This window comes from Curcuma longa, chromosome 14 (genome assembly GCF_044706935.1).
Source record: "Curcuma longa cultivar G26 ecotype Majalengka, Jawa Barat chromosome 14, ITB_CL_G26_1.1, whole genome shotgun sequence".
NCBI lineage: Eukaryota > Viridiplantae > Streptophyta > Magnoliopsida > Zingiberales > Zingiberaceae > Curcuma > Curcuma longa.
Genome location: NC_133874.1, coordinates 1,779,557 through 1,791,974, shown reverse-complemented (window position 1 = coordinate 1,791,974; position 12,418 = coordinate 1,779,557). Strand labels below are relative to the sequence as shown.

At 38.4% G+C, this 12,418-nt stretch overlaps 1 non-coding gene across 1 annotated transcript; it reads left to right on the top strand.

The window, feature by feature from the left end:
- Positions 1-6,940: 6,940 nt before the first annotated feature.
- On the top strand, positions 6,941-7,047 carry LOC141845685 (small nucleolar RNA R71). The gene has a single exon (XR_012603262.1). It is a non-coding gene; the product is annotated as a small nucleolar RNA R71 (small nucleolar RNA).
- Positions 7,048-12,418: the final 5,371 nt, after the last annotated feature.

Here is a 12,418-nt window from a genome sequence, read left to right as displayed (position 1 = left end):
TGAATCTGAGTTTAGCACACTTAGAAGGCAATTAGGAATGTGTTTGGTAGACTAAGTTCAAATTTTCTTATATTTCAAAACTCATATTTTCAAATCTACTATTACTTAGTTTTTCAAAATAGTTTCAAAAGTTTATTTTATTTTTTTAAAAAAGTTTTAAATTTTAAATTTTAAAAGTAAAAAGGAACCTTTTGGCCCTAGTCTAGGTACTTCCACTAGAAATCATGCACCTATAGACTTAGGTTGACACATCTCACAAAGCACACTAGATAACTTGATTGTGTATTGTGAAACCTAGAACGGTGTGAGATGCATAGGGTCATAGCCTGAGTTTCAAATACTTATGTCTGTGCATCAAACCAAAACTTGGTTATAAACATAAACTATGGATCAAGTTAAGTGTTCTTGTTTAGCATAAGCTAACTGGAATGATATACTTAAACTTGACCAACTTGGTCAAGCTACTATCTTCTGATAGTTAGCCAAAACCTAAGTTGGGCATATGCCTAAGAAGAATTTTTTTTATCTAAGTACTTTTTTATTATTATAACATGATTGACTCACACCTATTTTTCACGTAATTAAATGATTGTTAATTTTTTAAAAACTAAAGTTTACCAATATTTTTTTGATTATGTCAAAGGGGGAGAGAGATAAATAATTCAAAGTTAAATTCAAAAATATTTTTGAATTTCTCTTAAAAATTTTCAATATTGTTATTTTTCAAATATTTCTTGATTTTTTTTTTATTTTTCAAATGGTTAAGTCTCGAAAATGTTTTTTTTTCAAATGATTAAGTCTTGAAAAATTTTTTTCAAAGTATATTTTAAACTTTTCAAAGTCAAAATTGATTTAATTGTTGTAAAATATTTTTCAAATCTAAGTAGGACTTGAATGGTTTGTATCAAGTTGATCAAAACTAAACCATGTCAAGTTCAGAAGGAGAGAAAAAAAGATATAATTTTAAAATTATTATTCTTCTTTAAAGCAAAGCATAAGTTCAAGGGGAGTTATGAATTGAGGGGGAGTCAAGGATATTAAATTATTGATACTTGTGATGACTTGCCTTATTTGTTGCTATGTTTACTTCTTTATATTATTGTAAATATTTTTACTTAACTTAGAACCTAGGATGCCATAATTAAAAAGGGAGAGATTATTGGTGCAGAAAGCACTAGATAATCGCACCTAAATTTTGATAATGGAAAATTGTTCAAGTTAAGTATGTGAAGTTATTTGATGAGCTGAACTGAGTGTGCAGGTAGCACAGAAAAGCCCTAGTTGTGGCTAGTCATAGGAAAATCCTAGTTGCGGCTAGATGATGAAAGTCTTAGCTGGAGGCTAGGCAGGAAGACTTCATCTGGAGGATTAGGTGGAAGACCTATTTTGGAGGACTGGGTAAGGAAGTCTTAGTCAGGAGGGCTAGGCAGAAAGTGTTGGTGCGGGAAGCACCAGATGATCGAATCTTAGTTTTGATAATTGCACTAGGTTCAAATTAAGTGTGTTATTGTGCTAACAAGTTTAATCAAGTGTGCAGAAGCACAGGTAAAGTCCTAGTTGAGGCTAGGCAAAGGATAAAGTCCTAGTTGGAGGCTAGGCAAGGAGAAAGCCCTGATCTAAAGGATCAGGCAGAAGTCTTGTGAGTCAAGAGCACCAGGTGCAAGTCCATGCAGTGTCGGAGGACTAGGAAGCATGGCCAAATCTAGTCGAGTACAGTCAGGAGACCAGAGGATTGGTGAAGACTGGGCGGTCTAGAGGACCAAGTCGCAGCAGCAAACCCTGGGGGCCAAGGATAAAGCCGAGCAGGAAAGTCCAATAAGTCTGGAGGACTTGATTGACAATCATGTAAACTCTCCCGAGAGGAGTGGGTCAGGACGCATTCCCGAAGAGGAACACTAGATGTCGGTCTAATCCAAGATTTCACCAGAAGCCTAAAGTTAAGACCAAGAGACAGTTCTGAGAACTGACTCTCCACCTGTGTTTATATATATATTTTTAGAGCTAACTTGTAATGTAGGTTGGAGAGGTGAAGTACTTGACTCCGGGCTAAGTTATCCAAGGTCTGGATGTTCGAATCCACCGGAATGGACATTCAAGTCGACCTGAACTTGGATAAACGCAGCGGAAGTCGAAGTATATCCAAAACCTCCACGTCGGATTGGAGTCAACTGGAACCATGACTCTAGTCGACCTGAGCTTGGATAGGCACAGCCGAAGTCGAAGGTTATCAACATCCTCTATGTTAGCTTCGAGTCGACCTGAGTAGGGATTCCAGTTGACCGGAAGGTGAAGTCAGCCGTGGAGGAAGAGAATCTCACCTAGTTGGGGTCGACCTAAGATATGCTCTAGTCGACCTGAGGGTTCAATAAGCAACGTCGACCAGAGACTCGAGACATCAATTCCTACACTTCCACGAGTAAACCCTGACGAGTTGACGGTGTCCTAAGCGAGCAGAAGCATTTGATAAAGCCATCGTAACACCGGATTCGCGCATAATCGAGGATCAAGAAGCTTCGACATTTGGGTAACAAGTTTTAATTGTTAAATTTGTAAATCTGATAAAAAGTTCTTATCGTGATATTTTTATAATCGATACAACTTGTTTCCGTAAGGAAACAAGTCCATTTGTGGATTGCTCGTCGGAAACGATCACAGATCATGGGCCTTGGAGTAGCAGCATTCGACTGTGAACTAAGTAAAAAAATCATGTCCCTTGTTCTTTTTTACTTTACTCTTCTTATTTTACTTAAGTCTTCTGCTAAGCAATACTCTATTTTACGCAATCGAACGAGTTTTAGAAAACTGGAGAAAAAAACACTTAAGTGTTATTCATCCCCCTCTAGTGCTTAATTCGATTCTACAGAAAGTTTTAGCAGATTAAGTGCAGGTGGAAGTCTAGGCTAGTCTGGAAGACTGGATGCCTAGCGGTGGAAGTCCTAGGGGCTAAGGATCAAGCCTAAGCAAAAATGTAACAAGTCTGAAGGACTTGATTGGCACAAGATAATTCTCTCGAGTGGAGTGGGTGAGGATTGTTCCTGGTAAGAGGAACAGTAAGCGTCGATCTAATTTAAGATTTTACTAGAAATCCGAAGTCAAGACCAAACAGTTTAAAAATTATTCACTTTCTTATTACATTTGTATTTTGTACTAACTTTTAATGCAAGAAAGGAGGGGCTAAAATTTTATATTCCAAGCACCCTTATTTAGATCCAGCGATCAAACGGTCCAAGCGCCTGGATTAGTTCCAAGTGATTAGACGTCAACAAAATGGGCCAGTAAGGCAAATGAGGTGCCCGAAAGTGCCGAGTCATTAACAAAATGGGCCAGTAGGAGTCAAGGTTGATCCAGAATCTCCACATCAGCATACAAACGCCTAGAAAGGAATACAGGTGCCCGAAAGTGCCGAGTCATTAACATCAAAAGCGAATCAATGGATAATGTGGAGGCGTCCAGAAAGGCTTCCAGGTGCCCAAATCATTCAATAGAAGCAACATCGAGGAGGAACCCTAGAGGCATATGATTACAACTTACGACGACCATCGGCACGAAGAGAGTTCATCCGGAATGTTATCATCACACCGAGGAACTACATCAAAGTCTATGCATCCATACTTTGTCGGTATAACTTGTGCTTTACGTTTTGTACTTAATTTCTAAGTCGATATACTTATTATCGATCTTATGTACTTGTAAAGTGCTTAACTCCCTTTTGTAAGAGGAGAGTTACTTAGTGGATTGCCTGTCGAAAATGATCTTTGATCGTGAGACTTGGAGTAGCAGCCTGTGACTGTGAACCAAGTAAAATTACTATGTACTTGTATCAATTTCTGCTGCTTCTTACTCTATTTCACATATGCAAATTTTATAGATTTATTGAAGAGTGTGAAAATGCACGGAAGCGCTATTCACCCTCCCTCTAATACTCCCAATGATCCTACATAGTAGGTGTCGGTCTGACCTAGGATTTCATTGGAAACCTAAAATGCAAGACCAAATAGTTGATAAACTATCTATTTCCTATTTTATATATTTTGCATTAACTTTGTGATGCAGAAAATAAGGGACCGAAACTTCGAGTTCCAGATGCCCTTATCTGGATCCAAGCGACTGGATGATCCAAGCGCCCTGAAAGGATCCAAACGCCCGAATGTCAGCCGATTAGGCCAACGAGGCGGATGAGGTGGTAAGTTCCTAATGGTCAAGACACCTCAACTTCTAGTGCTCGGAAGGGCTCCAGGCGCTTAGAGATGGATAAGGTGTGGCGGAGTCAAAATTGATCCAGTAACCTTCACGTCATCATCCAGGCAACCAGAAGGGATAGAAGCGCCCAAAGATGCTAAGTCAGCATCGAGATCAGATCGATGGGATGACATGGAACCACCTAGAAGGAGTTTCAAGCGCCTGGATCAGGCTATATAAGCAGTTGCGAGAGGAAATCCTAGAACACTCAACTACGCTACCTCGATGCCCATTTTGCCCATAATTGAAGCACTTGAGATGCCATCATAACATCAAAAAGCTATACTAAAAACTTCACCTACAATTCCATTTCATTTTATTGGTAACATTTTAATTTTCGTCCATATTTGTACTTAACTTATTAGGCGGTAAAAGTTTATCGGTCCTAAATTCTGTAATGACAAAACTCTCTCTCGAAGAGGAGAGTTTATTAGTGGATTGTCTGTCGTAAACGATCAAGGACCATGGGCTTTGAAGTAGCAGCAAGTGATTGTGAATCAAGTAAAACAAATACGTCACTTTTTATTTTCCACTGTGCATTTACTTTACTCTGATTTACAAAGTTTTCCACATTCATGAAAATGCGATAAACACATTATTCACCCTCCCTCTTTAGCCCTCAGTTTGATCCTATATTATATTCCACAATGGTATCTTCATGTGGATGTAGACGACCTTGACCGTCTAAATGTTTGTCTTCTGGTTTGCATTTTTTCTTGAGTACCATCCTTTTTCTTGTTGGCCAAGTGCATGTCCATTATGTCTTCTGCATCCACCTCTATACCAACTTACCTTTCACTTGTGTTCCGGTCAAATACCGTGGATGATCAAGCCACCAGTCAATGAATGGACTGACGTGCAAGCTCCCTGAAAATAATCATCGAAAGGGATGAAAAGACTTAAAAAACACTCCAAAAGAGAGTTAGAATGGCACCGGGGATGTATCCCAACAAGCCACTCTAACGTTCAAGTTAGGATTTTATGAGAGGAAGGAGATTAAGGACTTGAAGAAATTAAGATTTTGTGTGTGCATACCTATGTCCATGGGTATTGACAACCTTTTATAGAGTTATCAATGCATTCAATCTCCAAAATATCAATATCCATTTAAGATATGTTCTGAAATACATGCTACCATTTATAGTATACTGCAATATATGTGTTCCAATTGTCCATGTCTTTCGGAATATTTTCTTTATTTTTCAGGAAAAACAGTCTTAGGGTTTCATGATCTTATGGATAAACCGACTTTATGGGCTTAACCTATAAGCGGTTGACAAAAGACCCAAGCTTGAGATAAGGGACTCGAGGCTGACATGAGATTGACACATGAGACCAAGTAGAAACTGAGGTCAAGACCTGAGGCTTAGATGAGGTTGGCGCATGAGATCGAGCAGAGGCTGAAGTCGAGACTCGAGGCTGAGATAAGGTCGATGCATGAGAATAGATGGAGGTCAAGGTCAGCATCTGAGGTTGAGATGAGAATGATGCTTGAGACTAAGGCATATCCAAGGCCTATGCCTGAGACCAACATGGAGCAGAGGTCAGTGCCTGAGACTAGGGCCTACTTGTGATTTAGTTTGAAGAGGCTCGGGTTCGTAGCAGGTTTAAACCCCTTACTGCTATGCCTTTCTTGGCACCCCTTTGACCCATAGCTCATCATGACTTTAACCCCCGTGTGACACATGGAGGTAATAGATTTTCACCACATCATAAGCATCCTCAATTAGTCTAGTCGAAAGAGGCGAAGTTTGACTAATTAGACTATGTTGAGTTATCGTCGGGATACCTTGATGAGGTGTCATTATTCCGCCACATATGTGAAATCTGAATTGCTCCATCTGGGTCATTTAGCATATCGTCTTCATCCTCCTTATCCACATTAGGTTCCTCCAAAGCTCTACCATTCCTCAAAGTCATAGCATTGTAGTGTTCAAAAGGGTTTGTTTCAAGTTGACATGGAAATATGCTTGGAGCTCTCGAAGAGGAACTAGAAATCTACGTATCTAAGTTTTTAATATCTTAGTGTGGTTAACCAAGTTGTCAAGATTCCCTGTGATTTATTTGATTGCCTCTCTGTTAGCTAAATGTTATTGTCTGAACTCCTCATTCTTCTTGGTTTGTGTCGCAAAAAAGTTCTATAGCAAATTTTTCAGATTGGATTTTGGTGCTTACTAGAATCTTGATGGTGCCCATAATTGTTCTGCCTAACTTGGTCTTGGTTGTTTCTGTAGAAAAAATGTGAGTGATTCCTCCAACTAGGGTTGTAAGTGTTGGAATAGGATTATTTTGTCATTGGTTAAAGTTGTTGATTGCGTCTACTTGCTCCATTTGAACTTCTTGTGAAGGTGAAACTCTGATTTGATAATTATCACCTAAATGACTTGTTGCACCATAAATCTCACAAGAGATATTTGTAACATTCATAGCGCTAACATGGAATGAATTAAACCTCCTGGTTACCGCATCCATCTTTTCTACAATCAAATCTAAAGTGTTCACATCATACTTACCTACAACTTTCAAGGGTTTACCTCTGTCATTGGCTCATTGATAGTGATTCAAAGCCACACTCTTTATTATGTCGTAGCCTTTGTCCAATCTCTTGTTCATCAAAACTCGTTGAGCTGCAGAGTCCAATGAGACCTTTATTGCATAGGTGATTCTATTGTAGAATATATGGATAATTAACTACTTCTCTAATCCATAATGTGAGCATTGTTACAATAACCCCTTAAATCTATCCCATGCCTCGAACAAAGACTCTCCTTTCTTTTATGCAAAGATCATGATTTGATTTCTCAGATGTGCCTGTAGCAATCTTTTGAGAAAAATAATAAATAAATGGAGCAAAATAAAATCAATCCCTCCAGAGATCCATGTGAATGTGGCATACATGTTTGATTGAGTTGTCGCCTTTATTGCGTGAACGGAACAATCCCGGCAGCAACTTGATTCGGTAGATCTCAGCATGATCAAAATGGATGCGCCTCTTCGGTATCTACACAAACACATCATTCGTTCGTCACACATACTTAGCCTTCAGAGAAGAACCACCTTCGTTGTATTAGCAACTTGGATGGTTTTGCCAATAATAGAAGAAGAAGAGACTAGAAGTGATCATCCACCAGTGCATAAAATTGGCTTTTGTACTCATCCAATGAATACAAAAGGTCATCTAATTAATACAAAGGGTCATCCAATGAATATCAATGAATACAAAGAGTCATCTAATGAATATAAAGAGTCATCAAATGAATCCAAAAGGTTTTTGTCTTTTGCTCTCCTTTCTATCAATACTCCATTAATCTCTATTAATAGACATTAATCCTCTTTAGTGGTTGAATCTAATCCAATTAGTCTAATTTAGATTAGACTCAATCTAATAATCCAATAGTTAGATTCATTTGAATCTAACTCAATAAGTCTAACTCAGATTAGACTTAACCCTATAATCTTAGGGTCCATCATATTTTAGTCAAACTAAAATATACTCATCTCCAAATCAACATGTTCTTTGTGTGTGACCCAATAGGTTCTCATAACATTGGTAATATATCTAAAATAATATTTTAAATACATAAGCAATGAGTGACATCTAGCAGTGTATCATTGCTATCCAAGTGATGAGAATGTCGAGATCTGACCTAACTTTTCTGTGTGTATTATCTTATATAACTTGGTCCTTCTATCCTCGATATCTAGATTGATTCATGAGGCATAGACTGTGTTATCCCCTTATCAATCTTTGTATTTCTTGATCTCTAAGTACACTCACTTAACCAAATGAGCTCAATATCTTATATTGACTTATTTGAGCATGGTCATGCATTTTTATAGTCCTACTTAATCAAGTGGCCCACAGATATCACTTCTATCATATGGAAGAGATAGATCCCATCTACATCACTCATATCCCTCCGCATAGTTTATTACATACTCAGTGATCAACTTTATAGTCCACCTTATTATAGGTGACATTTGTCGATACTAAAGTACACAACTCCTTATGTAGGAAACCATAGTGACTTCAGGTCTAAGGACTATTTATACTTAGTCACTATGAGAATATTTAGTCACTATGAAATATTTTCATGGCAGATCAATTCAGTACATATTCTCTAATATATACTCATGTGTCAACTTGATATCTTATATCCATGACTTATGAGATTAAGTCGTTAGTTGACCTACATACTAGTCTCAACGCATTAATATTGCCCTTGTATATTAAAGCTTGACTAAGAATAATTAAGAGTAGTGTTCTATATATATGTCTACAACCTTCCACTATCAATTCAACCAATTGATACGCTATAGACTATAACATACTACCTTAGGATATTATTATACTTATTCATCTGGCATAGATCTGAAGTAAATATAATAATCATAAATTTTATCTTTTATTAATGAAATATGATACAAAAGTTTCCTTATCAATCATCTTATAATTGGTTTTAGGGCTAACACTAATAGTACCTTCTTTCTAAGAGGAAAATACTTATTGAGGAAGCGTTGCTCCAGTTGTTCCCATGTCATGATACTCCCTGGTGGTAGGGAGTGTAACCAAGCTCTTGCTTTGTCCCTCAAACAGAAAAGCAACAACCATAACCTCATAACATCTACAGAAGTACCATTTAGTTTTAGTGTCTCATAAAATTCTATGAATACCTCAAAATGAATATTCAGATCATCCATAGTTGCACCTTCAAATTGGTAATGTTGAATATTTAAGAGGTGTCCTAAGGCAATTGTCTTTTGATTATACTATTTATTGGATAAATAATAATTTACTATTTGAATATATATTTTCTATATGTTTGATTGGATCTTAAACTCATTTACTGAATATCCGCAATATCATTCATAGCATGAGAAAATTTATGATTAGATCACAACCAGTGAGCATCTCTACATGTGCAATTATAAATATATTAAAATTATCCCTAGTCGAAGAATTGATGAGCACAGACATCATCAATTATGTTGAGACTAGCACGTTTTATACTCCTTGGTTTACTAAACAACCGTTCTCACTGGATGAAGACATTGGATGTTGAGAGTTAAACATGGATGCTAGTTAAAGATAACTAGTTTATTGAAGTGACCTACCGTGATGCTTCATATGGTTCTATACATGTGTCAATGAAGATCTCAGTGCAACTTAAGTGCGAGTTTTCTTTGACTTGAGGTATTCAAGTCACCTTGGTCATGGAGGTTTATACTTTAACATCTTAAACAAACATCTCTGAGAAAGTATGGATCTGCGATGATTGGGTATAAGTCGAAGTGCTTGAAGTTGTTTGGATAGCCCACAGAGGATTCACCGCTCCTTAAAAGGGAGATGTATACCCTGCGGCCACTTGTTAGGATTATTATTAAAAGTCTTTGGCCAAAGCATCACATGTCAAGAGTTTGACACTCTTGGACACATGTACAAGTAACTTGAATCTACAGAATAAGAAAACAAACTTGGTCTATGTGTGACGTAGTCAGCCTAGTGGAGACTGACACATATAGATCATGTCCTGAATCAAACTGGTATAAGACAGTGAAAGAAACGAGACACATTTTATTATAACTGTTGAAAGGTTTAGAAATTATTCTGGAATCAACCTTTGATTTTTCAATCAATTGGGGATCATGATGTACTACTAGGTTCCACTCATGATCATTCTGTAATTAATGATTAATTATGGATGGCCAACATAATCAGAAACCTATTAGGTCACACGCACTTCAAGTTCTTCAAAGGACTTAAAACGAGTTTGAGAATTAGATTCTCAGATCGAGAGAAATAAAGTCTAGTTAGACCAGACAAAAGTAAAATGATCGACTTTGTCTTATGAAGATGAAATAAATAAAACTAATTTGGTTCAAATCGAAGGTAGTTTGGTTACTGAACTAAATGATTTAGTTTTGAACTAAATTGAACTAACTTAGTTTGGTTCATGATAGAAGATATTTTGATAAAACGGAGGAGATGAGGGGCTTCATCTTGTGAAGATGAAATGAACAAAACTAGTTTAGATAAAATCGGTTTGATTATTGAACTAAGCGATTTAGTTTTAAACCCGATTTGCTACAGCACCCAGTCTGGTTTGCTACAGTAACCAAATCGATTTGCTATAGTACCGAGAAAACTCAAAACTGGTTCAGATCTTTTTCTCCTCTCGATCACAGGCGAGACTTCTTCCTCTGCCCTAATCGCACATGACTTCTCCTTCCCTGAAATCACACGTCCACTGGTGGAAAACACAGGATAATTGGCCTTTAAGAGCGCCGCTCAGCCACGTGGGAGATGACAAGCAAAAAAACCCTAGCCACTTCCTTCATGAGATTTTCTTCCTCTTCACCGCGCGCTATCTCTGTTCGACTGAGCCCTCCTTCATGTGAGCGTCGCCGACAGAGCCTCCCTTGTCCCTCGCAGCGTCTGCTGGAGAACCACAAGCGTCGACCAGGGCAAACTCTAAGTCGCGAACGCTATCAATCGTGTGGGAGAGAAGCAGACGCCAAAACCCTACCTCATCGTGATCGCTCCCTCTCACAATCCCCTGTTCTTCTTCATCTGTGAAAAGAAGTTGATTCTGGCGCCGCCCTCTTGTTTGGGTGGTGGATCGTGATTCAGGTTTTTGGAGAAGGAAGAAACCCAAGTTTGGTCGTGTGGGAGAAGAGCAATGTCGGTTGTCGTCGCCAGATTACTCTTCCAGAGGAGAAAGCCTCTTCCAAGCATGCGCGTGCCCATAGCTAAGCACCAGGGAGAAGGAAGCATAAGCCGACATTGGACGCCGATGGCGGCTGATGGGTTCTCCCATTGACTGCTGACCGCCAAAAATAGATTCTATCCTTGTAAACAATGATTGTCAGAGAAGAAAGGACCGCTCTTTTATATTTTCTTCCCAGAGCTTGTCTCCATTGTCGGAGCTATTGTAGCTGCCGGTCGGACCTCACTGTCCAATTGTTGGAGCACTCGTGAAAGGTTGCCTTCTGCTACCAATGAATTGTTCATCGAGGACAAATGGGTCCGGAGGGAAAACACGGATGATAGCTATTGCGAAGAGGTGTCCAGTCACGGCAAATCAATCTCGATCGTTCAACGACTATTGTTCCATCTTCATCGAAAAGAGTTTTCAGTTGTTTGCCCTAAATCGGCAGTCAAAGGTTAATTACTAAAAACTACACCGGAAATATGATTGTCGGTGATAGTTATAAAACCTCAAAAAATGGTCGTGACAAACGTTGTTACATGTTTTCAGAATTAGGTTTTTCTCTCGTATCGACTGTTGCTGATCGTCGACTAGTATCAAAGACGGTGATGCGACTTGTGACTTTGGAAGTAGTCTAGACGAGAGCTTGGCGTAGATTACCAGTAGAGGCGGAACTTCGATAAAGACCGCTTGATTGATGTCAATCTCGATCATATGCTAGGTACGCACAGAATAATTGTTATTCTAAAATTTTAAAATTTTCAGTTGTGCCATGTACTTGTTGTATCCTGTATTTGCATACGTGTGTTTAATAATTAGATTTAATTATTAGTTTATTTCTACTGCGCATGTTTATGAAACGTATAAACACGTGCAACGTATCGGGACGATTTCAACACTTTATTCGATAGTGGGAAAAACACGTACCGATCGACTTTTTGACCCATCCGATATTGTTTAGTGCTCTGTCCATGACTCTAAACTTATTTTTTACTATTTATAGTAATTTTGTATTTTTAGATTTTTTAATATTTTTGACTTTTTCAAATTAGGGTTTGGTTTACGATCTATTTATAGGCATGTTTAGTTATTTATAGCCAGTTTGATTGATTGAGTAAAAATTTTCTTTTTTGGGAAAAACCCTAGAGGCGACGTCGTCGCGGCTTTCTGGTTGTTCTTGTTGAGATCCGCTTCTGGGTGTGCAACTTCTTCAGCACCTCACTTGAGCGAGCTTGGGTGGAGGGGAAGGTGTGGCTCCTGGGACCTGCACCCACAGACACCATGAGGAGGAAGGCTAGGGGTTGCCCCGGTGCGACCACTCCGATGCTTAAGTTAGCTTCTGTTGGAGGAGGAAAAAATGAAAGTGGAAGGGAGGGAGTTTGTGAGATTTCATACCTCCCTCAGTACAGAGCTAACCTTTTATATAAATCGAGGATGTTATGTCATGTCACAGATGTGATTAAAGTCCC